The sequence below is a fragment of the Crocuta crocuta genome, unplaced genomic scaffold, assembly GCF_008692635.1.
Source record: "Crocuta crocuta isolate KB4526 unplaced genomic scaffold, BGI_CrCroc_1.0 scaffold14, whole genome shotgun sequence".
Lineage (NCBI taxonomy): Eukaryota > Metazoa > Chordata > Mammalia > Carnivora > Hyaenidae > Crocuta > Crocuta crocuta.
Window position 1 is genome coordinate 2,516,145 of NW_027530209.1, and position 26,954 is coordinate 2,543,098.

General features: G+C 38.0%; 1 long non-coding RNA gene across 1 annotated transcript in view; it reads right to left on the reverse strand.

The window, feature by feature from the left end:
• LOC144232495 (uncharacterized) overlaps positions 1–26,954 on the reverse strand; it is a 28,998-nt gene that overhangs the window by 1,809 nt on the left and 235 nt on the right. The window contains exon 2 of the long non-coding RNA XR_013335410.1: positions 20,010–20,124. This is a non-coding gene — a long non-coding RNA (uncharacterized LOC144232495). The remainder of the gene's footprint in view (positions 1–20,009; positions 20,125–26,954) is intronic.

Sequence of the window (26,954 nt, forward strand, 5' to 3'; positions counted from 1 at the left end):
CTATGGTATCTTAACATCACTGCCTCTCAAATTTTTACTTCTGTAGTGGGATAATACTATGTCCCTCAAGGTTTTGGGAGGATTAAGAAATATGTGAAATAGTTGGAAGATGGTAGCTACTCAGTAAATGAAACCCTTTCCCTAGGTACTGGTTACATTGATCCATAATGATCTCAAATTTTATTTCACTGTGCTCAAATCCCCTTCTTACATGAACTGATGCTAAGAAGTAAAATAATCTGAGTAGATATCTTGATATGAAAACTGAAATAACAATGAATAGAAAAGGAAGAATGGAAAAAGGAAAATGGAAGGAAATTTACATGTACCACATGAAGTTAACTGAAATGGAGGTTCTGGCTGAGCCTGAATGTGAACCATTCACTAAGTGAATGGTGCAGTAAGTGGGAACTTCTAGGAGCTGACTAGGATTTGCTTGAATGTAAAACTGGGCATTCTAATCTTGCTTTTTTTTGTTGTTTATTTTTGGACCCCCAACTCATTCCCTTAAATTTCACTACAACAAAAGGCAAACATCTTTCCTTTTCAGTGTTCCAATCCTTTTAAGTTTACACATAATGTCTTTTTGTGCTGTCTTTAGCAGATGCAATAATAATTATTTTTGGCCAAGCTCCTGCCATGAGCCTGGTAATCTGACGGCTTCTGCACCTGCTTTCCCTGTGCCAGTCACAAAAGAACAGGATGACATGTATTCAAGATGCACAGGCAAAAAATAATAATAAAAAAAATAACAACCAATTACTGGAAAGACAAAATGGTTTCATGGTATATGTGTCATTTCTATCCAAGGTTCTGAAAATTCTGCTCTGTTGTCATTGCATTCCCTGCTAGGGTACCATCCTGCCCAGCTGGGGATGACAACTTAGTTTAAGATTGGAAAGATGCATTCCACATGACAAATATTCAGTTCTCTTAAAAGTAGTTTCATGTTGTAATCACTGAATTTAGTGATTTTTTTAACCAGTAGAAATACTTTTTCCTTATTCCACTAATTGTTTTCTAAGAATTTCATTCTAGATTACATAGTAGCAAAGAGTTGTAAGATCTGGTGAAGTGTGACAGAATCAAAACCTAGCCATCTTTGTTTTGAAAATCTCAGCTATATCCTATGAACACACTAAAAAATTGATTTGGGGGCACCTGGGTGGCTCAGTTTGTTAAGTCTTTGACTCCTGATCTCAGCTCAGATCATGATCTCACGGGTTTGTGAGATTGAGCCCACGTCAGCTTGGAGCCTGTTTGAGATTCTCTCTCTCTTCCTCTCTCCTGTTTATGCTCACGTGCTTTCTCTTTCTCTCTCTCAAAATAAATCAATAAACATTCAAAAAAATTGATTTGATGAATCTTTATGTCCTTTAAAATCTCTTAACAGTATTGGGGAAAAAAGGTAGCCTAGAACCTGGTAAAAGCAAGGCACCAGATTAAATTGGAAGGCTAAATAATAGGTTTCATCAAACTGGAATAAGCAAATAAGATTGGTTTCGTCAAACTGGAATAAACAAAGGAGAATTCATACCACACACACGCTCGTGAGCACGCGCGCGCGCACACACACACACACACACCTACAGACTAAGTTTCTTTACCTGTATTTGTTCCTCTCTCTCTCTTGTCCTTGCCTGACCCTGCATACTTCCAGTATTTAGAATATTTGACTCTCTATTTATTTTGGCAAAAAACTATTAGGTTTTTTAAAGACATTAAGAGAAACACAATTGAGAAATGGTGTAAATCAAATGGATCCACCTTTCTGACTTGTAGTGTGGGCAGGGTATCTGGACACTGTCAGGGCATTGAAACCCATATCCCAAAGTGACTTTGTTATATGAAAGGAGTTAAATTTTCCTCCTCTTTGTAACCTTGTGAAATTTCCACATTAAAAAGCAATCACATCTTTCAAACTGGAAATGATTGTGTTTGGCACTACAGCCTCTGGTGTAATGGGTTGAGCTTGTTTTCACTAAAACGAAATCAGCTTTCAAAATAAATCATCTGTAACAACATTCTACTCTCCAAATCATATAATCCTATTAACAGAGTTTTTTGGTTTGGTTTCTTTTTTTTTTTTTTTTTTTTTTTTTTTTCATTGTCACTGAGCTGACATGATTGGCCAAGTTTCAACATGGAGAAACAGAAAGCTTTGGAGGATCTGGCCAACACAAGGAGAGCTACCCAGCTCCTCCTTTGCCAGGGCTTAATAAGCCTTTAAATATGATCATCTGTGTTTCACCTCCACCTAATATGTTTCATGGGTAACACAGTTATCCAGTCACTCAGCACTTCAAGCCACTCAACAAATAGTCCAGTTGGGACAACCAAAGGACAGTGGGTTCCCATGGCTATTCCAGTGAATAAGACCTTTATCAAAATTACATAACAGCACCAATGTGCTGAATGAAAATGTATCCCAAGTGGGTGCTTTGGTAGAAGTGTAAATTATGTGGCAATATCTAAAACAGTATGTTATAATTTCAGATTTATCAGAAAAGCATATTTTTCTTTGGGTGTACAAAGAAGAAAAAGAAACATCTTATAAGAACCAAGTAGATTTGTTTTCTTCTTTCAGCAGGAAGAAAGAACTCCTAGAAAATGTTTGGGGAATTCCCAGACCAAATGTACTGTTTTGTTTGGTCTTTGCCTCTTGCAAATAGTGTGAGGCACTATTTGCATTTGGATTTATCAGTTAGGGAACTGACAGTCTGTGAGCAAAATGCTCTTCTTAAAATAACGCAGCTGAAGCAATTGGAAGCTGTGGTCAATTTATAACTTTCCATAAGCGACAGATCACAAATGTTGTTAGCTCTCACCAGGTTCTGTCTTGGATAGGCTACTCCATTTGGGGCTGAAATTTGAAGACAATACATCTTGTTTCTCTGGAGAATCCTCCTTCAAGTCAGTCCTTGGGGAAAGCTTTTTCCGTGAGCCAATATTTTCTGGCACAACATTTACATGTAAGGCTTCAGAGTAATTCAGTTCTTCTGAGTAAATGTAAACTCGATGTTGGTGTGATCTTATCTTTTGGAAAGCTTTTCCCAGGACAGAGGCTCATGTGAGACTCCTTGTTTTCAGCTTTGCCTTCTCTGTTGTACAATGACTAACTCTGAATCTAGAATCAGTACTGGGTTTGGATTCTGTCTCTGCTAAGCAGCCTTATAAGCACGGTCAAGGCATTTAACCCTGTAAGGCCTCAGTTTCTACATCTATTGAAAAGGTATAATATTGCCTGGCCTAAAGAATTATTGTGGGGATTAAATAATAACTGGAAATTAGCAGTTACTCACCTCCTCTTACCATAATTGGGACCATTTTGCATAAAATTAATTTACTACATGAGTGAACAACAGCAAATAGTAGAAATAAACAATTTTGTGATCTTAAGTCTCTGAAAGCATTTCCTTAAACTTCTATTATAATAAAAAGGGCAATTAGATGCAAATGGAGGGTTCTAGATGTTCACCATTTGCCTTCCATGAATTCCCGAGAGGTGGAGTGGTTTTCTTACATTACAGATTAAACAGTAAAAGTTTGATTGATTTCCTAGACCACAAGAAAGCATCAGTTTTCTATGGGAAGTTACTTTTGGGTCTGAAATAGTTTTAGGTAAACTGGCAAGGGTCACAGAGTTTGAATGAATGATAATTGGCTTTTGTAAGGTCTCCCACTATTTAATAGTTTATGATCATTATTTCAAACCAGGGAAAATGGAAGTTACATTAAAGAAAGAAGGATATTTCTCTTTTGGCATAAGACTTAGTAGCTAAAGTGGACAAACATATTTTCCCCTCTGTGTAAGGCCACTAGTCATAAGGCAATGGGCTGTACAGCTTATGGAGATTTTAATTAAAAAATTATTATCTTCCTATGAGATAAATTTATGTATATAATTTTATCAGCATATCAAGCAATTATATTTAAAAGGATGGTTGCAGCAATTCTTTCTGCGATCATTTGTAAGTTATTCTTATTTTCATTCTTTCCCAATGACTGAAATACTTGTCTCTATTTATGCAGTCTACATGCAAAACATATTTTGGTTTTTAAAAGCATTCTTTGTGTAGAGATATGAGCAAACAAATGTTTACTTTGATTTAAAAATGGTTAATTGTACATAAACAGATTTTGACAAATAATTACTTATGAAAAACTGGAACACTTAGGGACCATATTAATGGCATATTTCTTCATAACTGGGCTGAGCATAAAGTTAATTCAAACTAGTTGTCAAAATATCTGAAATATCTGAAGGTATTAGATTGGCTATTTATTTATTGGGCTATTCATTTATTTGTTGTTTATTTAACAATATTTGTTATTCATTATAAACATAACTATTAATGTTTATTGGGACATATTTTGCTTACCATAAAATTTTCCAATTGTAAATTGTAAGTGTACAATTATTTATTTGAAAAGTAAGGTTATATAGAGTCTTGCAACCATCACCACAATCCAGTTTTATAATGGAATGACCAATTATTGATCCTGTGTTTTAGATTGTTTAGACAGAGCCTCAAGGATGTGCAGCCAAAATGGAAAGGTCCTCAAACAAGTTCACCATTCCTGGGTTGCATTATTAACCTCTATCATACAGTGATGAAATCATTTGGATACATGTCTGTGTTCTTGACTAGCCTCTGAGCTTTCCAGGCTGAGAATCTGATCCGGCACTAGTAAATACTTTAATACATTTTCTTAGAATATCAGAATCTGGGAATGTCATCTTCGTGGATGGTAGATCCACGAATGGCAGCCTTAGTGTTGATCCAGCATCAGACCTGCTCCTCTGCTTCCTCACCTTCTCTAACATTTGGTTTACCTTTCTTCAGTGTGAATATACCTAATACTGGAAGTGTTTTTGTGAGTAAAATAGGTGAAGGCTTCCCACAATTTTGGGATGCTGATTTAATGTTTTAGAATTACAGTGAAACAAGAAGTTTCTCTCACCAGCAAAAAAAAGACAGTGACCTGGGAAGGTACACATGGGTCATTTCTTTCTTTTTTCCTTTCTTTCTTCTTCTTCTTTTTTTTTTTTTTTGGAAGTTTCATAACGTTATTTAATGGCATCCCTTAATTTCTTGGCTGAATAGGTCCCATACAAAACTGAACTGCATACCACCCAAACAAGCTACATTTTCTCCTTAATTCACTTTGGAGTGCTATTTCATCATGTACATTTTACATTGATTTTAACATTTCTCAGAAGGTGGACAACAGGTCTGGTTTCTTTTTGAATTCTGATGTATGTCTAGGACATCTTAATAATTCTGTCATCTGAAAATATGCCTCTCTAAAAAAAAAGACTAAGAAATTTATTTATACTCTTAGGTATAACAGGGATATGTGATATGTTCAGGTGCAGCCCCTCTGGAAAACAGTGTGGAGGTTCCCCAAAAAGTTAACAATAGAACTCCCATATGGCCCAGCAATAGCACTGCTAGGAATTTACCCAAGGGATACAGGAATGCTGATGCATAGGAGCACATGTACCCCAATGTTCATAGCAGCACTCTCAACAATAGCCAAAACATGGAAAGAGCCTAAGTGTCCATCAACGGACGAATGGGTCAAGAAGATGTGGTTTATCTACACAATGGAATACTACATGGCAATGAGAAAGAATAAAATCTGGCCATGTGTAGCAACATGGATGGAACTTGAAGGTGTTATGCTGAGCAAAATAAATCAAGCAGAGAAGGACAGCTACCATAGGTTTGCACATATAGGAGGATTGGGAGGAACTTAACGGAGGACCATAGGGGAGAAGGGGAAAAATAGTAGGGGAGAGGGAGAGAGGCAAGCCACGAAAGACTCTTGAATACTGAGAACAAACTGAGGACTGATGGGTGTGGGGGGCTAGGGGGAAGATGGGCATGGAGGAGGGCACTTGTGGGCATGAGCACTGGGTGTTATACGGAAACCAACTTGACAATAAACTATTTGTAGAAAAAAAATACTGCATGAATATAGTAAAAAAAAAAAAAGAAAAGAAAAGCACTCTAAAAAATACTTTGGGGAGATCAAATGAGGTATTTTCTATTGATCTTTCAATCCTCCAATGTTATAAAGTGACACAGTTTTCTGCTCTCTGGTTGAATTGGTTTTATTAGCTTCTGAACATTTATTAATTGGTATTTTGTAGAAAGGTGTGTAATTTAAATGGGCATTAATACAGTACTTATGATTTTTTTACTTAAATTGGCCTTTTTAAAATACAACTGTAGATCCTCTAGTAACACTTTCCAGTTTTTACTTAACATGTACCCATACATGTTTTTAAATTTATTTATATCAATAAGTTTTAACTGTTTTTGCACCTCCAATAATTCTCTTATTTAGTTAAAGGCTTTTTCACAAGGTATGTAGTGTGGCCAATAATAATACTAGTGCTTGTTAGAATACTTTTTACAAGTGTTGGGAAGTTCATTAAAAAATAGGCAGAACAAAACATATCAACATTGATATGTTACCCATGTAACTGAACACATGGGTCATTTCTAAGTCCCACAAAGTGGGCAATCTGTCAGTGCACCTGCTTCCTTGAAGGTGCTTCTGTCAAGGACTAATCTTGGAGTTCCACTGTTATCTTGGTCAGTATCTTCACAAAGCAAAGGATATATAAATGTCACACAAAAGTCACAGTTACACACTGCGACTCCCAGCAATAATCATTTTGCTCCCAAGCTACCAGATGTTGAATATGGCACTGCAGCCATCGAAACTCTCATCCTTCACTCTGACGACAGTAGCATTCAAATGGGGAGAGATCATCTAACCCTCTCCTTTAAGCTGCCAAAATAACTGGTTGAAAAGTAAATATGCATTCCCACCAACAGTGTAGGAGGGTTCCTGTTTCTCCACATCCTCACCAGCATCTATAGTCTCCTGATTTGTTCATTTTAGCCACTCCGACTAGCGTGAGGTGGTATGCAGTGTGGTTTTGATCTGTATTTCCCTGATGATGAGGGACGCTGAGCATCGTTTCATGTGTCTGTTGGCCATCTGGATGTCCTCTTTGGAGAAGTGTCTGTTTATGTCTTCTGCCCATTTCTTCAGTGGATTATTTGTTTTTCGGGTGTGGAGCTTGGTGAGTTCCTTATAAATTTTGGGTACTAGCCCTTTATCTGATATGTCATTTGCAACTATCTTTTCCTATTCTGTCAGTTGCCTATTAGTTTTATGGATTGTTTCCCTTGCCGTACAGACGCTTTTTATCTTGATGAGGTCCCAATAGTTCATTTTTGCTCTTGATTCCCTTGCCTTTGGAGATGTGTCAGGTAAGAAATGGCTGCGGTTGAGGTCAAGGAGGTTGTTTCCTGCTTTCTCCTCTACGGTTTTGATGGTTTCCTGTGTCACATTCAGGTCCTTTATTCATTTTGAGTTTATTTTTGTGTATGGTGTGAGAAAGTGAACTAGTTTCATTCTTCTGCATGTTGCTGTCGAGTACTCCCAGCACCATTTGTTTTTTTTATTTTTTATTTTTATTTTTATTTTTTTAATTTATTTCTAGGAGAGAGAGNGGCTTTTGTTGTCTGATTGCTGATGTTAGGACTTCCAGCACTATGTTGAACAGCAGTGGTGAGAGTGGACATCCCTGTCGTGTTTCTGATCTCAGGGGGAAAGCTTTGAGTTTTTCCCCATTGAGGATGATGTTAGCTGAGGGCTTCTCGTAAATGGCTTTTATGATGTTTAAGTAAGTTCCTTCTATCTCGACTTTCTCAAGGGTCTTTATCAAGAAGGATGCTGTATTTTGTCAAATGCTTTTTCTGCATCTATCGACAGGATCATATGGTTTATATCTTTTCTTTTGTTAATGTGATATATCACGTTGTATCATTTGCGAATATTGAACCAGTCCTGTAACCCCGCAATGAATCCCACTTGCTCATAGTGGATAATTCTTTTTATGTGCTGTTGCATTCGATTTGCAAGTCTCTTGTTGAGGATTTTTGCATCCCTGTTCATCAAGGATATTGGCCTGAAGTTCACTTTTTTTTTTGTTTTTTTTTTTTTTTTGCTGGGTCTCTGTCTGGCTTGGAAATAAATGCTGGCTTCGTAGAATAAGTCTGGAAGTTTTCCTTTGATTTCTATTTTTTGGAATAGCTTGAGGAGAATGGGTATTAATTCTATTTTAAATGTCTGGTAGAATTCCCCAGGGAAGCCATCTGGCCCAGAGCTCTTATATGTTGGGAGATTTTTGATAACTGATTCAATTTCTTCACTAGTTATGAGTTTGTTCAGATTTCCTAACTCTTCCCGTGCGAATTTTGGTAGTGAGTGTGTGTTTAGGAATTTGTCCATTTCTTCAAAGTTGTCCAGTTTTTTGGCATATAAATTTTCATAGTATTCCCTGATAACTGCTTGTATTTCTGAGGGATTGGTTGTAATAAATCCATTTTCATTCATGATTTTGTCCATTTGAGTGCTCTCTCTTTTCTTTTTGAAAAGCCTGGATAAAGGTTTGTCAGTTTTGTTTATTTTTGCAAAAAACCAGCTCTTGGTTTCATTGATCTGTTCAACTGTTTTTTTTTTTTTTTTTGATTCTATATTGTTTATTTCTGCTGTGATTTTTATTATTTTTCTTCTTCTGCTGGGTTTGGGATGCTCTTGTTCTTCTCCTTCTAGTTCCTTTAGGTGCGTTGTTAGATTTTGTATTTGTGCTTTTTCTACTTTCTTGAAATAGGCCTGGAGTGTAATGTACTTTCCTCTTAGGACTGCCTTTGCTGTATCCCAAAGAGTTTGGATAGTTGTATCCTACACTGGTGGTGGGAATGTAAACTGGTGCAGCCCCTCTGGAAAACAGTATGGAGGTTCCTCAAAAAATTAACAATAGAACTCCCCTATGACCCAGCAGTAGCACTCCTAGGAATCTACCCAAAGGATACAGGAGTCCTGATGCATAGGGGCACATGCACCCCAATGTTCATAGCAGCACTTTCAACAATAGTCAAATCATGGAAAGGGACTAAGTGTCCATCAACTGATGAATGGGTCAAGAAGATGTGGTTTATCTACACAATGGAATACTACATGGCAATGAGAAAGAATGAAATCTGGCCATTTGTAGTAACATGGATGGACCTTGAGGGTGTTATGCTGAGTGAAATAAATCAGGCAGAGAAAGACAGATACCATATGCTTTCACCTATAAGAGGTTTAGGAGAAACTTAACAGAGGACCATGGGGGAGGAGAAGGGAAAAAATAGTTGGGGAGAGGGAGAGAGGCAAACCATGAGAGACTCTTGAATGCTGAGAACAAACTGAGGGCTGATGGGGGTGGGGGAGAGGGGAAGGGGGATGATGGGCATGGAGGAGGGCACTTGTTCGGATGAGCACTGGGTGTTATATGGAATCCAACTTGACAATAAACTATGAAAGAAAAAAATTAAAAACAATTTTTATTAAAAAAAGTAAAAATGCAGTCAATCAGTTCACTGCCTTGATACATTTTGGATTCCCCCCCTCATCCCCACCCCATAGACCAGACCCATTTAAATGGCTTTTCTTACAGAATTGGCAGCCATTTTGGCAGCCTGTAAGGAGAACCTCAATGAGAAATACTGTGGAGCACTTGGTGGCCTCAGGGAACCTGATGATTTAAACCTTATGCAGCAGTAGTCCTGGGTAAAGCAAAACTACAGCCAATCCAGGTATTCTCATAACACAGTGCCTGACAGATTTCTCTAAACAAAGTAAAAAAAGGCTGTCAGCTAAAACTCTCATCTCTATGGGTCTCTTTTCAGAGGAGTGTCTTAGAAAGGGGAATGTTTGTAGTCTGCTGAAAAGAGGGACAAACACTCCATTAAACATGAAATCCTCCAGTAACCTGCAGAATATTACATTCTGACTCTTATAGACAAAAGACAGAATGTATACTCAAGAGCTTACAAACTTAATATAGCTCTGAGTTGGAGTAAGCAAGGACATTACCCCATTAACCTTGGACAGACAACTGGGCTTATATCATGGTTTGGAATATTGCCCTTAGAATCCACAATTGCTGTATATTACATGATCTCTTGCCTGCTAACAATTATTTCCATGTGACCAAATGAAATTTTTCCCCTGCCCATAATAATATGCCAATTTTCCTGGGGCACAGGTGTCATCTAAAGAAGGTCCTCTCTCTTACAAATTTTTTTTCAGAAGGCTGCTTGGCCAGATGGCTACCACTTAGTTCAGTGCTTCTATAGTCCCACTAAGGTTTTCTGGCCCAATATGAATACATAAGAGAAAAACAGAAGGGGACATTAGGCTTTTAATGCTGTGGTAGGGTGGGTGGGTCAAGGCCAGAAATCATGTAATTAAGACTGCATTTATGAGAACGATGAGTTTTGGCTAATTCAAGATGGCAGCCTCTTAATTTGAGCATCTAAAATTTCCAAAATCATAAGAAAGATCCATAGTGTTATGCTTGCTGGCCAGGTTGAACTAAAANAGCTTCAGGTTAAATTTGCAGCACAGATAACAAAACATAGGACATTTCCCCTTAGCTCCATCCCATAACACTCTGACACAATGATGGAGCCTAGGGCACATTTAGATGTTGTACGCGGTTGTATTAGATATATTGCTGTACCTATCTATGGTCACATATTTATGTGGGTGTTTTCTCTATTAGGTTGTATCTCCGTGAGAACAAAGACTGTAACTTGGGCATTTTTAAATCCCCAGCTTCCAGCTCAGTATTTTTTGAATGAATTAATCATGGCAGTGTAAAGAAGCTGTAGTTATGAAGGGATGCATCTTTTAAAAAAAAGTTTATATTATCTATTATTTTTAAATTTACATCCAAGGTAGTTATCATACAGTGCAATAATGACTTCAGGAATAGAATTCAATGATTTATCCCCTACATATAACACCCAGTGTCCAACAAGTGTCCTTCTTCATATCCCTTACCCATTTAGCTCATCCCTCAACCCACAACCCCTTCAGTGAGCCTCAGTTTGTTCTGCTGCTTAATTATTGGTGTATAGAAATGCAACTGACTTCTGTGCATTGATTTTATATCCTGTGGCTTTGATAAATTCATGAATTAGTTCTAGCAGGGTTTTTTTTTTTTGTGTGTGTGTGTGTGTGTGTGAAATCTTTTGGGTTTTCCACATAGAGTATCTTGTCATCTGTGAAGAGTGAAAGTTTGTCTTCCTCCGTAAGGATTTGGATGCCTTTTATTCCTTTGTGTTGTCTGATTGTTGAGGCTAGGACTTCCAATACTATGTTGAATAACTGTGGCGAGAGTGGACACCCCTGTCATGTTCCTGACCTTAGGGAGAAAGCTCTCACCCCACTGAGGATGATAATAGTAGTGAGCCTTTTGTATATGGCTTTTATGATCCTGAGGTATGATCCTTCTATCCCTACCTTCTTGAGGGTTTTTAATCAAGAAAGGGTGCTGTATTTTGTCAAAAATTTTTTCTGAATATATTGAGAGAAATGTGGTTCTTGTCTTATTAATGTGGTGTATCACATTGATTGATTTGCAGATATTGAAACAGCCCTGCATCCCAGGTAAAATTCCCACTTGATTGTGGTGAATAATTCTTTTAATATATCGTTGGCTAGTATCTTGTTGAGGATTTTTGCATCCAGGTTCATCAGGGAATTTGGTCTATAGTTCTCCTTTTTAGTGAGGTCTTTATCTGATTTTGGAATCAAGTAATGCTGGCCTCATAGAATGAGTTTCTAAGTTCTTCAGTTTCTATTTTTTGGAATAGCATAAAAAGAATAGGTGTTAACTTTTCTTTAAACATTTGGTAGAATTACCCTGGGAAGCCATCCAGCCCTGGACTCCTGTTTTTTGGGAGATTTTTAAATTATTGTTTCAATTTCTTTATTGGTTATAGGTCTGCTCAAATTTTCTATCTTTTCCTGTTTCAGTTTTGGTAGTTTATATGTTTCTAGGAATTTGTCCATTTCTTCCAGATTGCCCAATTCATTGGCATATAATTGCTCATAATATTCTCATATTATTGTTTGTGTTTCTGCAATATTGATTGTGATCTCTCCTCTTTCATTCTTGATTTTATTTATGTGGATCCTTTCCTTTTTCTTTCTGATCAATCTGGCTAGAGGTTTAACAATTTTGTTATATCTTTCAAAGAACCAGTTCCTGGTTTCATTGATCTGTTCTACTGTTGTTGTTGTTTTTAAATTTTTTTTCTAATTATCTGGTCTTTATTTAGTTATTATTTTTTTATTATTACTTTTTTAACAAATAGTTTATTGTCAAGTTGGTTTTCATATAACACCCAGTGCTCATCACCACTAGTGCCCTCCTCCATGCCCATTTNTTAAAATTTTATTTCAATAGCATTGAATTCTGCTCTTTATTATTTCCTGTATTCTGCTGGTTTTGGGTTTTATTTGCTGTTCTTTTTCCAGCTCTTTAAGGCATTATGTTAGCTTGTGTATTTGAGACTTTTTTTCCTTCTTTAGGAAGGCCTGGATTGCTATATACTTCCCTCTTATGACCACTTTGCTGTGTCCCCGAGTTTTTGGGTTGTGGCGTTACCATTTTCATTGGCTTCCATGTACTTTTAAATTTCCTATTTAACTTCTTGGTTAACCCATTCATTCTTTAGTAGGATGTCCTTTAATCCTCCAGTATTCATTGTCTTTCCAAATTTTTTCTTGTGGTTGATTTTGAGTTTCATAGCATTATAGTCTGAAAATATGCACGGTATGATCTCAATCTTTTTGTACTTGTTGAGGGCGATTTGTGTCTTACTATGTAATCTGTTATGAAGAATGTTCCATCTGAACTCAAGAAGAATGTGTATTCTGCTGCTTTAGGATGAAGTGTTCTGAATATATCTGTTAAGTCCATCCAGTCCAATGAGTCATTTAAAGCCATTGTTTCCTTATTGATTTTCTGCTTAGATGATATATCTATTGATGTAAGTGGGGTGTTGAAGTCCTCTACTATTATGGTATTATTATCAATGAGTTTCTTTATGTTTGTGATTAATTAATTTACATTTTTGGGTGTCCATGTTGGGGGCATACATGTTTATAATTGTTAGGTCTTCTTGGTGGATAGACCTCTTAATTATAATATAATGTCCTTCTTCATCTCTTGTTACAGTCTTTATTTTAAAATCTAGATTGTTTGATATAACAATGGCTACTCCGGCTTTCTTTCGGTGACCATTAGCATGATAGATGATTTTCCATCCCGTTACTTTCAATCTGAGGGTGTCTCTAGGTCTAAAATGGGTCTCTTGTAAGCAGCATATAGATGGGTCTTGTTTTCTTATCCATTCTGATAACCTATGTCTTTTGACCGGAGCATTTATTCCATTGAAATTTAGAAAGGTATGAATTTAATCCCATTGTGTTTCCTGTATAGTTGGAGTTTCTGGTGGTGTTCTCTGGTCCTTTCTAGTCTTTGTTGCTTTGGTGTTTTTTGTTTTGTTTCATCTCTTCTCCCCTCAGAGAGTCCCCCTTAAGATTTCTTGCAGGGCTGGCTTAGTGGTCATGAATTCCTTTAGTTTTTGTTTTTCTAGGAAACTCTTTATCTCTCCTTCTAATTTGTTTTGTATTTTTTAATTTTTCAGGAAGCAAGGGCAGCCTGCCTCTCCTTCTAATTTGAATGACAGCCTTACTGGATAAAGAATTCTTGGCTGCATATTTTTCTGATTCAGCACACTGAATATATCCTGCCTGTCCTTTCTGGACTGCCAAATTTCTGTGGATAGGTCTGCTGCAAACCTGATCTGTCTTCCCTTATGGGTTAAGGACTTTTTTCCCCTTGCTGCTTCATAATTCTTTCCTTGTCTGTGTATTTTGTGAATTTGACTATGATATACCTTGTTGATAGTTGGTTTTTGTTGAATCTATTGGGAATTCTCTGTGCTTTTTGGATTTTGATGTCTGTGTCTTTTCCCAGGTTAGTAAAGTTTTCTGCTATGATTTGTTCACATAAATCTTCTACCCCTTTTTTTCTCTCTTCCTCTTTCTGGGACTCTTATGATTCAGATGTTTTCCTTTTTAATTATTCTCCATAATTTTGTCTTCTATATCTCTGATTCACTGCTCTGCTTCATCCATCTTTGCCACCACGGCATTGAAGGGATGCATCTTTGATGACTTGGTGGCAAAGTTCTAGGATGGGGGATTTCCCTTAGGTCATTTTTCATCAGGTGAAAAATAATTCCTTTTCCCATTTTGGCTAACTTCAGCCTAACGTCAGGCCATTATGTGTTTGTTTTCCTTTTTGGAACCTGGGTCAAATATAGTGTAAGGTCACCTTTAACAGATTAAAAATTTTTTTAATGTTTTATTTATTTCTGTAAGATAGATAGATAGAGAGAGAGAGAGCAAGCAAGGGAGGGTCAGAGAGAGAGGGAGACACAGAATTTGAAACAGGCTCCAGGCTCTGAGTTGGCTGTCAGCACAGAGCCCGACATGGGACTCAAACCTACGAACTGTGAGATCATGACCTGAGCCGAAGTCGGATGCTTAACTGACTGAGCCACCCAGGCGCCCCCCCCAAGAGATATTAAAATAAAATCAAATAAGTGAAAAATATGCTTGAAAATATACTTTTAGTTTTAAAAATCAGCACAAAAGGCCAGAGACCCCATTAGTGGTACCTACTTTTGAATGAATCTTTCAATTATTTCAGGGGATTGAATTTCCTGTTTATCTCAAACTAACACCCACACAAGCACTGTTAGGAGTCACCACCTTAAACAGAAAGATTACATAGATTTACACATGTCTAGCTAACACCAAACCTAGAGGTTCACATTTCTATGTAAAAGGTTATTATTGCATAGTTACTGAATATTCTTAGTTATGAAGGCACTCTTTTTTTTTTTAAGTTTATTGTCAAGTTGTTTTATATATAACACCCAGTGCTCATCCAGCAAGTGCCCTCCTCCATGCCCATCACCCATTTTCCCTTCTCCCCCACCCCCATCAACCCTCAGTTTGTCTCAGCTCTTAAGAGTCTCTTATGGTTTGCCTCCCTCCCTCTCCTTAACTATTTTTCCCCTTCCCCTCCCCCATGGTCCTCTGTTAAGTTTCTCCTGTTCCACATATGAGCAAAAACATATGGTATCTGTCCTTCTCTGCCTGACTTATTTCACTTAGCATAACGCCCTCAAGTTCCATCCATGTTGCTACACATGGCCAGATTTCATTCTTTCTCATTGCCATGTAGTATTGCATTGTGTAAATATACCACGTCTTCTTGATCTATTTGTCAGTTGATAAACATTTAGGCTGGTTCCATGTCTTGGCTATTGTTGAAAGTGCTGCTATGAACATTGGGGTGCATGTGCCCCTATGCATCAGCACTCCTGTATCCCTTGGGTAAATTCCTAGCAGTGCTATTGCTGGGTCATAAGGTAGTTCTACTTCTTATTTTTTGAGAAACCTCCACACTGTTTTCCAGAGCAGCTTATCAAGGCACTCGTAAGGAGCAGAAAGGCTAATTTTACCTGCTCAATATACATGATAATGCTACTCACTTGTGCACATTATTGGAGTAGCTTGGTATTCCTGGGTTCTAGATAACTTCAAGTTGTTTGTCTTTTTTTTTTAACTTAAAAAAAATTGAGTATAGCTGACACACAATGTTACATTAGTATCAGGTGTACAACATAGTGATTCAATGTCTCTATATGTTATGCTATGCTCACCATAAGGGTAGCTACCATCTGTCGCCATATAGTGCTATTACAGTATCATTAACTATACTTTATATTGTACCATTTTATTCCCATGACTTATTCACTCCATAATTGGAAGCCTGTATCTTCTACTCCCCTTTGCCCATTTTGCCCATCCCCTACCTTGCACCCCTCTAGCAGCCATCAGTTTGTTTTCTATATGTATAGGTCTGATTCTGCCTTTTGTTTACTCATTTGTTTTTTTAGGTTTCATATATGAGTGAAATCATATGGTATTTGTCTTTCTCAGTCTGGCTTATTTCACTTAGCATAATACCCTCTATGTCCATCCATATTGCAAATGGCAAGATCCCATCCTCTTTTTAAGGCCACATAAGTCTCTGTGTGTCTATCTCACATCTATATCCATTCATCTATCAATGGACATTTAGTTTGTTTCAGTATCTTGGCTATTGGCTATTATAAATAATGCTGCGATAAACATAAGGGTGCCTATCTTTTAGATTTAGTGTTTTTGTTTATACCCAGTGTCAGAGTTACTGGATCACATGGTATTTCTATATTTTTAACTTTTTGGGGAATCTCCATTATGGTCTTCCACAGTGGCTATTACAATTTACATTCCCACCAATAGGACATGAGAGTTCCTTTTTCTCCACATCCTCGCCAATACTTGTTATTTCTTATCTTTCTGATTTCAGTCATTCTGAAAGGTGGAAGGTGACATCTCATTGTGGTTTTGATTTTTATTTCCCAGATGATGAGTGATGTTGAACATCTTTTCATGTGTCTGTTGGTTATTTGGATGTCTTCTTTGGAAAAATGTCTGTTTATGTCTTCCAATCCATTGTTAATTGGATTATTTATGTATGGGATGTTGAGTTTTGTAAATTCTTCATGTATTTTGGATACTAACCTTTTATCTGATATGTCATTTGCAAATATCTTCTCCCATTCCATAGGTTGCCTTTTTGTTTTGTTGATTGTTTCCTTCACTGTGCAGAAGCTTTTTGATTTTGATGAAGTCCCAATAGTTTATTTCTGCTTTTGTTTCCCTTGCTTCAGGAGATGTATCTAGTAAGAAGTTACTACAGCTGATGTCAAAGAGGTTACTGCCTGTGTTCTCCTCCAGGATTTTAATGGTTTCACGTTTCACATTTAGGTTTTTAATTCATTTTTAATTCAGTTTTGTGTATGGTGTAAAAAAAAGTGGTCCAGTTTCATTCTTTTGCATGTTGCTGTCCAGTTTTCCTGATATGAAGAGATTGTCTTTTTACCATTGAATATTCTTTCCTGCCTTGTTGTAGATTAATTGACCATATAGTTCTGGGTTCATTTCTGGGTTTTCTATTCTGTTCTATTGATCTATGTGTGTATTTTTGTGCCAGTACCATACTATTTTGACCACTACAGCTTTGCAATATAACTTGTAGTCCAGAATGTTGATGACTGTATGAGTTCTTTATATATTCATTTGCAAATATCTTTTCCCATTCCATAGGATGACTTTTTGTTTTGTTGAGGTTTCCTTTGCTGTGCAAGATAACTTTGAGTTTTATGTAACATGGCTTCTCCTGGATTTGTGTTTAATAGGTACATTAAAAACCTGATTGTGTTTATTCTGTACTATAATTTACTATACTTTTTTACTTCAAGGAGCTCAGAGTGGTATGTCAGGTATCATTTTATTCATTTTCGCTACATTTCAATAAAGTGGCAATAGTCTGATGCTAATTGTGAATTTTTTGAATTAAAGGCAAAGAGAAGTTAGATTATTTGACATAGGTCAACACAGGACAGATATTCATTCATTCAAATTTAATAACTATTCTGGAAACATAGCCAATGTATCAGAATGGAAACAGAAAACAGAAAAAGTGATTCTATTCCTGTGCTATCTTCTCTGTAGCAATTCTCATGTGCCAGATATTTATAGCTTATACTAGTTCGAATAACACTAGCTGTTATAACCAGCAGGTGCTAGGTAGGATGTGTAAGGGCTCACATACAATAGAAGTTTATTTCCTGCTCAGAAAATGTCCCAAGTTGTTTAAGTCAAGTGGAGAGTTAGGGAGGAGGGGCTGTTCCTAGTCATTCAGGGGCCCAGGTTAATGGAGGCTCTGCAGTCTTCCTCACTGAGCTTCCAAGGTCATTGGGGTGCTTTTCTTTGTTTGGTGGCTGCAGGAATTTAGCACCATGGGGAAAGTTTGGAAAATTGTACCATTGGGTCCTGGAAGTGGCACACATCACCTCCATTCACACCCTATTAGCCAGGTCAGGCATATGGTATTGCTAAGATGCAAAGCAGGCTTAGAAATTATATTCCTGGCTCCACAACCTATTTTGCCACAAGTTCATATTGTGAAGGGGAAACATATATTTTCGGGGACAGTTACCTATCATTGTCATATAACATAAATCATAGGTGGTTTTTTTTCACCTTGTCCTTTAAAATTTTTTTATGTCTTTAATTTTATTTTGAGAGACAGAGGCAGAGAGTGATTGGGGGAGGGGCAGAGAGAAAGGGAGACACAGAATAAGCTCCAGGCTCTGAGCTGTCAGCACAGAGCCCAACGTGGGGCTCGAACCCATGGACTGTGAGATCATGACCTGAGCTGAAGTTGGACACCCAACCGACTGAGCCACCCAGGTGCCCCTCACCTTGTCCTTTAAAGGTTTTCACTAGTCTCTCCTCTCCCACTGGGTCACCAAGGCAATGCTTTCATATCAAGGCAATGTGGGCTCTGATAAACAACAACAGTCACATTAAGGGTCATGGATTACATGTGTTTTCCACTTGACCAATTTCTGTTATTTAAGCCTGGGGTTTCTCAGGTCTTTGGCTGGTGCTAATTTAATGTCAGGGTCTATATAACCGAGATTCAAGCTCATTTCAGTGACTTTGTGTGATGTTTGCTAAGGCATCCCCATCAACTCCAGAGTGGTTTGCATCCCTGTCTGTACTGTGCTGGCGGACTAAATGATGTTTGTTGTGCATCATTTAAGCTCTTTTATAAATATCTGGCTCTTATGTAAAGTGTAATCATCGTCTATTTTTTGCTGTTTATCATTGGAAAGTCTCTTGGGAGCCAGAAAATAACAGTTCTTCATTTGAGCAATGATTTGTTTTTTACTTCTAGATCTGTTTTCTCCCTCTTTATATCTTCTGAGGGCTTGAAGATACCTTGAATGTACCTACAGGGTCTGTTTCAGTTATACCCATGAGCCAAAAAGGAGTTTGCCTGGATGCTGAATGGGCAGATAAGTAAATAGTGGAAGAAAAACCTACTTTATTCAGATGTCAATTACTATGGCTAACATTTATTGAACATAGAGTACTTGCCAGGCAAAATGCTGAACTCCCAATAAACATCATTCCATTTAATTTTCATAATAACTTTTGGAAATTGATATATATATACATACACATATATTTGCATTTTATACACACTAAAAATGAGGTACAAAGGGATTAAGTAATTTGTCTGGGTACTGAGTGGCAACCAAAAATGGAGCCAAAATTTGTATAAATCCAAGTCTGATCTTCTACAAATATACTGGTTCCCACTGTTCCTATTTGTCATGGGTCCTACATATAAAAAATCCACACACCCTGTTAATGTTTTTGAAAAATAAATGGTACACTAAATAAAAATAGATATCTCAGGACATTTTTCTTGATTGTCTTATTCTTCACTTTAAATTCTATGCACTAAGGAAGGAACAGACCTCTTAGAATCCAGAGCACATTTCCCACCAGATGAGTCAAGATTTGCAAGGCCCACCTACTATTTTATGCTCAATAAAAGATTATGCCATCTGCTAAAGGCAAAACAGAGTGAGAAAAATGATAATGTAACTGTTCCCTGGTGGGCATTGATTAAATGTGAGCATTATGAGCTCATTACATTTGTTAATTTAGAGTGAGATTATTAACTCAGGTTAAGTTCAACTTGGTACTACTGACAAAAATCCCAGAATATAAACAGAAGGAATAGATGACACATGTAAGCCATAATAAAATCCATTTTAGGCCTTGATCTATCTGAAAGATACATATTTTCATTTACTTATTCTAATATCTATCTGGAGTCAGAAAGATCTGACACTGTGTGTGACTTTGGATGGGAAAGCTATATAAACATTTTATGCCTCAGTTTCCTCATACTCAAAATGGGGATAATAATAATGCCTACCTCACAGGATTATTGTGAAGATTAAATGAGATAAAGCATATGGAGCACTTGGTGGTCACCAAGCAATATTAAATGCCTATCTTAATCTGCCCAGGCCGCGATAACAGAATACCATAGACGGGGTGACTTAAATAACAGAAATTAATTTTCTCACAGTTCTGGAGGCTAGAAGTCCAAAATCAAGACACTGTCAGAGTTGGTTTTTGGGAAGACCTCTCTTCCTGCTTTATAGATGGCCGCCTTCTTGCTGAATCCTCACATGGCCTTTCCTTTGTGCATGTGCAAAGAGAAGATAGTTTTCTGGTGTTCCTTTTTATAAGAACTCCAGTTCTTATAAGGACATTAGTCTTAACAGATTAAGGCTCTACCTTTATGACCTTAATTAATCTTAATAACCTGTTTATAGGCCTTAACTCCAAATATAGTCACACTGGCATCTAGGACTTAAACATATGAATTTCAGATAAAATTTAGTCCATAGAAATGCTCAAAAATAGTACAATTGTCATTTGTGATGAGCACTGGGTGTTATACGTGAGTGATGAATCACTAATGTATTGGTTTCTGCTTCTGAAACCAATATTACGCTATATGTTAACCAACTAGAATTTAAACTAAAAACTTGAAAAAAATAGTGCAATTGTTTTTTTTTTATTACTTCATTTCTGTAGTGTATCCACTTGTACACAGCTTTATCTTATATGGAAATGAGAGCTTGTCAATGTTTTCACAGTAAGCCTGACTTACCTTCCTCGAGGGAATTGCCAGAGCAATAGTAGTTTGAGAATTAATTGTAGTTACTGGTAGAGTGACTCTGGATTAGTGGTGACAGTGTGTGTGCATGTATGTATATGTCTGGTGCTATCTGGAGAGCACAGCACAAATAAAGTCTTGGAAACACTGGCTTGAAAACACTAGAATTGAGATTTTAGGACATCTTCTATGATGAAGCCCTGATGAAAAATGAATGTTTCTTTCCTTTCCTTTCACTATTTTTCCTCTAGTTAAGATTGAGCCAGGACTGTGAGCTCCCATTTTGGCTAAATTGGAAATCTGGAGATGATGTTCAGCTAAACATTTCTTTTTTTTTGCATTTTGTACACTGCTGTCTTCTTCCTGCCTCATCCCATTTCAAGCATTTGACAGGTGGTAGGGCTCCCTATCTTGAAGAATCAGGCATATATTCTAAAGTTCAGTGCCTGAATTATTCATTTGGATTCTGGCATTTGGGGGTCATTTTGCTGACCACTTAAGATTGACAACATAGAGCAAATGTTAGCAAGACAACAGGCTTTGGCTTCTTAGTCAAAGCAATTTTGAAAGCAAGACCCAATCTTAAAAGAGCTCTTTCCAAGGCTTAGAAGTGACAGGCTGCCTGGGGGGAAATCTGCCCTGCTGGGCAGAGCCACCTGCATCTCCTTGCAGAATAATTTTGAAAGGATTTTTTCCCTTCTTCTTTTGGCAGAACATTAGTCATCATAATAAAGATCTGGTATTTACCAGATCTTTTTAAACAAATAATCTGGAAGCAACAGAAGGAAATCTGCAATAACTTACAATCAGCTCTTAATTTAGAACTGTTTAGATTCTTCACAGTACGCCTGAAATGAGCAATGTTTATATGAAGTTCAAGACTGCCACAAGCAAACCTGCTTTGCTGAAGGTGACAGCTTGCTCCAGACATTCCGAAAATAAGCCTGCGGTTTCATGTCATGTTCTTAGAGCAGTATCTGGGCGACAGGTCTAAAGTTCTTGAGAGGAGTTAAGGGGGTGGGGAAAAGGTGAGACTTTTCTCCCCAGAGTTAGCATTTCTATTACTTCAAGACAAGTGAATCCAGATCTATGCTAAGTGTTTGGGAAAAAGTAGACTATGAAATCTTATCCCTAATCCCAGTAGCATAGAAATGAAGTAAGATGGCAGGACTATGGGACCATCAAGACCCTATAATGAAGTGCTGCACAACGTGAATGCAGAATCCACTTCAAAAGCTTTACGGAACCNAAAAAAAAAAAAAGGGGGGGGGAAGATCATTGTGGACTGAAGTGGAAAAGACAGGGCTTCAGCTAAGCCTTTTCATTCACTCAATAAATATCTATTGAACACCTTCTATGTGCCAGTCACTGAACTGAGTGGAGACTGGTAAAAAAGAAGATATGGTTCCTTAAAGATATGGTTCCTAAAAGAATTTATGTTCAGGGAAGCCTGGGTGGCTCAGTCTGTTGAGCATCCGACTTCAGCTCAGGTTATGATTTCACAGTTCGTGAGTTTGAACCCTGTGTCGGGCTCTTTGCTGACAGCTCAGAGCTTGGAGCCTGCTTTGGATTCTGTGTCTCCCTCTCTCTCTGCTCCTCCTAGCTGGTGCTCTGTCTCTCTCTCTCATAAATAAAATAAACATTAAAAAAAAAAAACCCTGATGTTCAAATAGGAGAGCAAGATCTTAAAGACTTAGCAAAGAGTTACAGGTTACAAAAAGGGTGATGAGAAAAAAATAGGGTTATTACAGAATAATAAAAAAAAGAGAGGTAATACTTTGGACAGTGTGGTCAGGGAGGGTCTCTCCCAGGAGGTGACATTTTAGCGCCTTTGGATGATAGGAAAGATGGAGCTGTTAGAGCATCCAGAGGAGAAGCACTGGATACAGAAGCACTCATGTGAAGGGTGAGCGTGATGAAGCTGGGAATACATAAGCCTGACCACGAGCTGTGGGAGATAATCCAGAATTACTGATGCTGGGTGTACGGAGAGGGATAGTTTTAAGGAAAAATTGACTAGCCTAGAGTTATACCTCAGCCTTCCACCTGGACCCCTTACTGAGAGGCTTTCCCTGCAGAAGCATGCTGAAGAACATGTCTAGAACTTCTTTTTTTAAAAAAATTATTATTATTATTATTTTCCCAGAACTTCTTGAAGCACAAAAAATAGAGTGAAACTTAAAGCTGACTGTTACATCAACTGATCATTCACAGACCACCTTCACATCTGGGATCCCAGGTCTCTAACTCTTCTATGTTCCTTTAAAAAAAATTTTTTTTTGTATTTTATTTATTAAAATTTTTTTTAATGTTTTATTTATTTCTGAGAGAGAGAGAGAGAGAGAGAGAGAGAGAGCCAGTGTGAGCCGGGGAGGGTCACAGAGGGAGGGAGACACAGAATCTGAAACAGGCTCCAGGTTCTGAGCTGGCTGTCAGCACAGAGCCTGATGTGGGGCTCAAACCCACAAACCATGAGATCATGACCTGAGCCGAAGTGGGATGCTTAACTGACTGATCCACCCTGGCATCCCTGTTTTTATTTATTTTGACACAGAGAGAGACAGAGCACGAGTGGGGGAGGGGCAGAGAGAGAGAGGGAGAAACAGAATCTGAAACAGGCTCCAGGCTCTGAGCTGTCAGCACTGAAACCAGGGAGGGGCTCGAACCCACGAACTGTGAGATCATGACCTGAGCCGAAGTGGGATGCTTAACTGACTGAGCCACCCAGGCACCCTTCTATGTTCCTTTTAAAGAGGTTTCATCTTTCCCACCTCTGTGAGAAGAGGAAATGATTTATTATAATAATATTTGCTTGTCATACAAATGTGAAATGTGTCTTTCTAAAGACAAGGGTGTGTGTGTGTGTGTGTGTGTGTGTGTGTGTGTGTGTGTGTGTGGCAGCCTTGCATCTCTGAAGTCTAGATTGGGGTGGCCCCAGCTTCCTTCCCTTGCCTCCTGCCATTCACTTATGTGTCAGTTGAGATCTGCCAGAGCCCCTCTTTATGGCTCCCAGGGCTGTGCTTAGAGCCATAGAGCCAAGAGAGCCTTTGTCCATAGGGCGCATCACTGGAAGTCCTGTCTCTTGCAGCTCTGTGAAAGTATTTGTTTTAGTGTTTCTGGCCCTCATTCTTTGGAAATCATTGTGAAGGGCTTTCATCAAAGTACTCAGTGCTGGCCCACCAACTTGGCATTGCATCAGCTAAAATTCTGTCCCTGATTCAAGGGTATTGTATTAATTCAACAAAAGACTCTGTAATTCCCTTCATGATGCTACCTTGAGCAGAATATCACCTTGGTCTGCATTTATTTGTAAACAGCCTCAGGTCCTGAAATATAAGCAAGCCCTGTCACCCATTAGATGCACAGGATTAGGTCCATATATCCTCCTGATTTGTCCTGGAAAGAGAATTTTGATACATTTTTCTGCACAGACCACAATCTCTGCTCTTGAACAAACTGCTTCTCAGACTGCCTTCCTACAAATCAGTGTGTGTCTCAGAAAAGAATCTATTGCTGAAAGAAGAGGGAAAAAAACAGGCACGCCAAATCTTTATATAAGGATTTTATAAATTTTCATAATAAAATCTTTAGAAATTAAGCCCTAAAAATGAGAAGAGTTGAATAACCTGGTCTCTCCACACAAGGGGGTGGGACATGCTAATGTTATTAGGATTCAAGATAAAAATATAAACTTTCTAAATAATATTCAAAGGGATAAACATAAACACCATGTTCCAACTGTGGACAATCTAAAAATACAAGATATTTATGGCATAATCAATACTTTTAGGAAGAGGATCTTTTTTGTGTCTATGCATAGAAACAAAATATTTTTAGTGAAAATTAAATTGATTATATGATGACTATATTGGTAGGGATGCAGTAAATCTGCATATAGTTCCTTCTCCCAGTGTCTTTTTGAGTTCCAAATTTGAAGCTCACAATACTACTTTGATTAAACACATGTCCTTCCTCTGAGGAAGTGCACATATTTGGGGGGTACTAGTCCGTCCTGGGAGTGGAGAATACACAGGGCATTTTGTTTAACTTTTCAGGTGAGATTCAATAAGGTGTTTTTTTGACTAGAAATGTCCAGTCCAGGGCATTAGCCATTGGTCAAAGAGGCCGTGAGCAGTAAATTAGTGTAGCAAGCTCCATGAGCAGGGATGGACAGGAAAGGTGACCAGCCTGTGACCATGCTGCCCCATTCAGATTTGTATTGTCAATTTATGGCTTCCTGCTGGGCACCTGAGGCTGGAAGCAGCGTCGTCTAACTGCACCCAGTATTAATGGAGTGTACAGCTTTGCTTATCACTGGGAGATTACCGGATTACATGAGATAAAAAAAGGGAAGGTCATCGGATCAGCTGACATCTGGTCCAATTTAGGCTTTAAAACTGTAACAACTTCTCAGTTTTAAACAGCCTATCAACAACTTTTCTTTTTCAAGGCTAAAGCCACCTTTTCAAGGGCTTTTCAGAATTGGAAGGCAATGAACTTATAAGTGTTCCTAAGAGTGCATAGTGGGTAGGTATCCAAGTTTCAGTTTCCTCATCTGTAAAATCAGGATAATAAAAATATCTACCTCTTAGGGCAGCTGAAGGAGTCAATCAGACAAATTAAGTAAAACTCATGGTACTGCCTAGAAGAGAATGAATCCTCAGTAAAAATGAATGGTTATTATGTATCAGGAATCTTTGATGCTTTTTACACATATCTCTTTCTTCTGGAAATGTAAGTGTTTTTTAAGAACTATGACTTGGTCCCACTTAATTTGTTTTATACTGTGCTATAAACAGATAAACATATTTATCCATCCATCTATCGACCCATGTATGCATGCAGCAAGTGTTTACTGAGTCCCTATTAGGTTTATTCTGTGCCAGGCACAGCAGTCCTAAAAGGACAGCAGCAAAAAAGACTGACAAGGTCTCTGCTCCCATGGAATATTAACTTCTCTGGAAGAGACAGACTAAACAAGAAATATATACACTATATGAAATGTCAGGTAATAATAAATAATAGGAGAGAAAGTGAGAAGGCAGAGAATGCCTGGCAGACATGGGGGTAGTCTTTGATAGACTGGTCAGGGAAAGCCTCTGAGAAGGTGACATTTACATGAAGACAGGAATGAATGGAGAGAGTGAGGCATTTGATGATCTGGGAAAACAGTGTTCAAGATCATGGGAAAAGCAAAGATCATGAGGTAGGAAGAAGCTTGGAGTTTCCAAAAGAAGAAACAGAGAGCTTAAGGTCTTTGTTCATTTGTTCTGCTACAGCAGGCTCCTGGCTGGTGTCTCTGCTTCAGCTCCTAGTAGAGTAACCAACAGATTTTATTTCTTTTTAAACTTAAACAGATCACGTTATTTCCCAGATCACAACACTATAGTGGTTTCCCATCTCACTCGAAAAAAAAAAAAACAACCCAAACTCCTCATGTGGCTTTCAAGGGCCACCCAAGATCAACCGGCCCTATGTTTTCTAGTGACCTGTGTTTCTCCCTCCTCTCCAGGAGGGAGTGAAGACAGCGTGGTGAGATACCAGTTAGGAGCTGCTGTAGCCAAAGTAAGAGCTGGAGGCTTGAGTGGCAGTGTCAGGGTGGGGCAAAGCAGTTAGAGTAGGGATGTACTGAGAGAAATGCTGACAGGGCCTGCTGAAGGATTGGCTGTGGGCTCTGGCTCCACAGCTCCTAGGTTTCTCCAAGTTGTCAAGTGCTGTTAATGGCTGCTCCTAGTTTGGGCCTCATGCTTCCCTGGAGGCATTATTTTTCTGTAGCATACCAAAAGGCTACACATGTAAAACTTGATTTTTTAAATGATCAAACTTTCCCTCATGAAATTTCATCTCTGTGTGGCCTCAGAATTGAAGCCAATTCTCCATAATTGTAGTGAAACATCACCAATATGGGTGGACATTCTGCAAGGGGATTATTCAGGGCCCTGAAGGAGTGGTAGAAAGGGAAAACAGATGAATATTCCATCATATTTATCAGCATTATTTTTATATCACTGTTCCGATACAAATATTTTACCAAAACAGATTTGACAATGTTGGCTAAAAAAGAGTTTTGAATTATCTGTCTCTATTGTTTTGACTACGGAACTTATTTTACAAGGTTGAGAATATTAAATGTGGGAGAATATATTTTGCAAGCAATAAATGTCCTAGATCTGACAAAGTAAAATGGCTCTCATTCCCTCTCTCACTCTGTTCCATCCATATTCTTCCCATTGCCATTTCTAGAATATACCTCCTTAAGTATTTGCACCAGCTCTTCCTTTTGCCTGGAAAACTCTTCATCAAGATACCAAAATGCTAACTCACTCACCTGGCTCTAGTCTTGCTC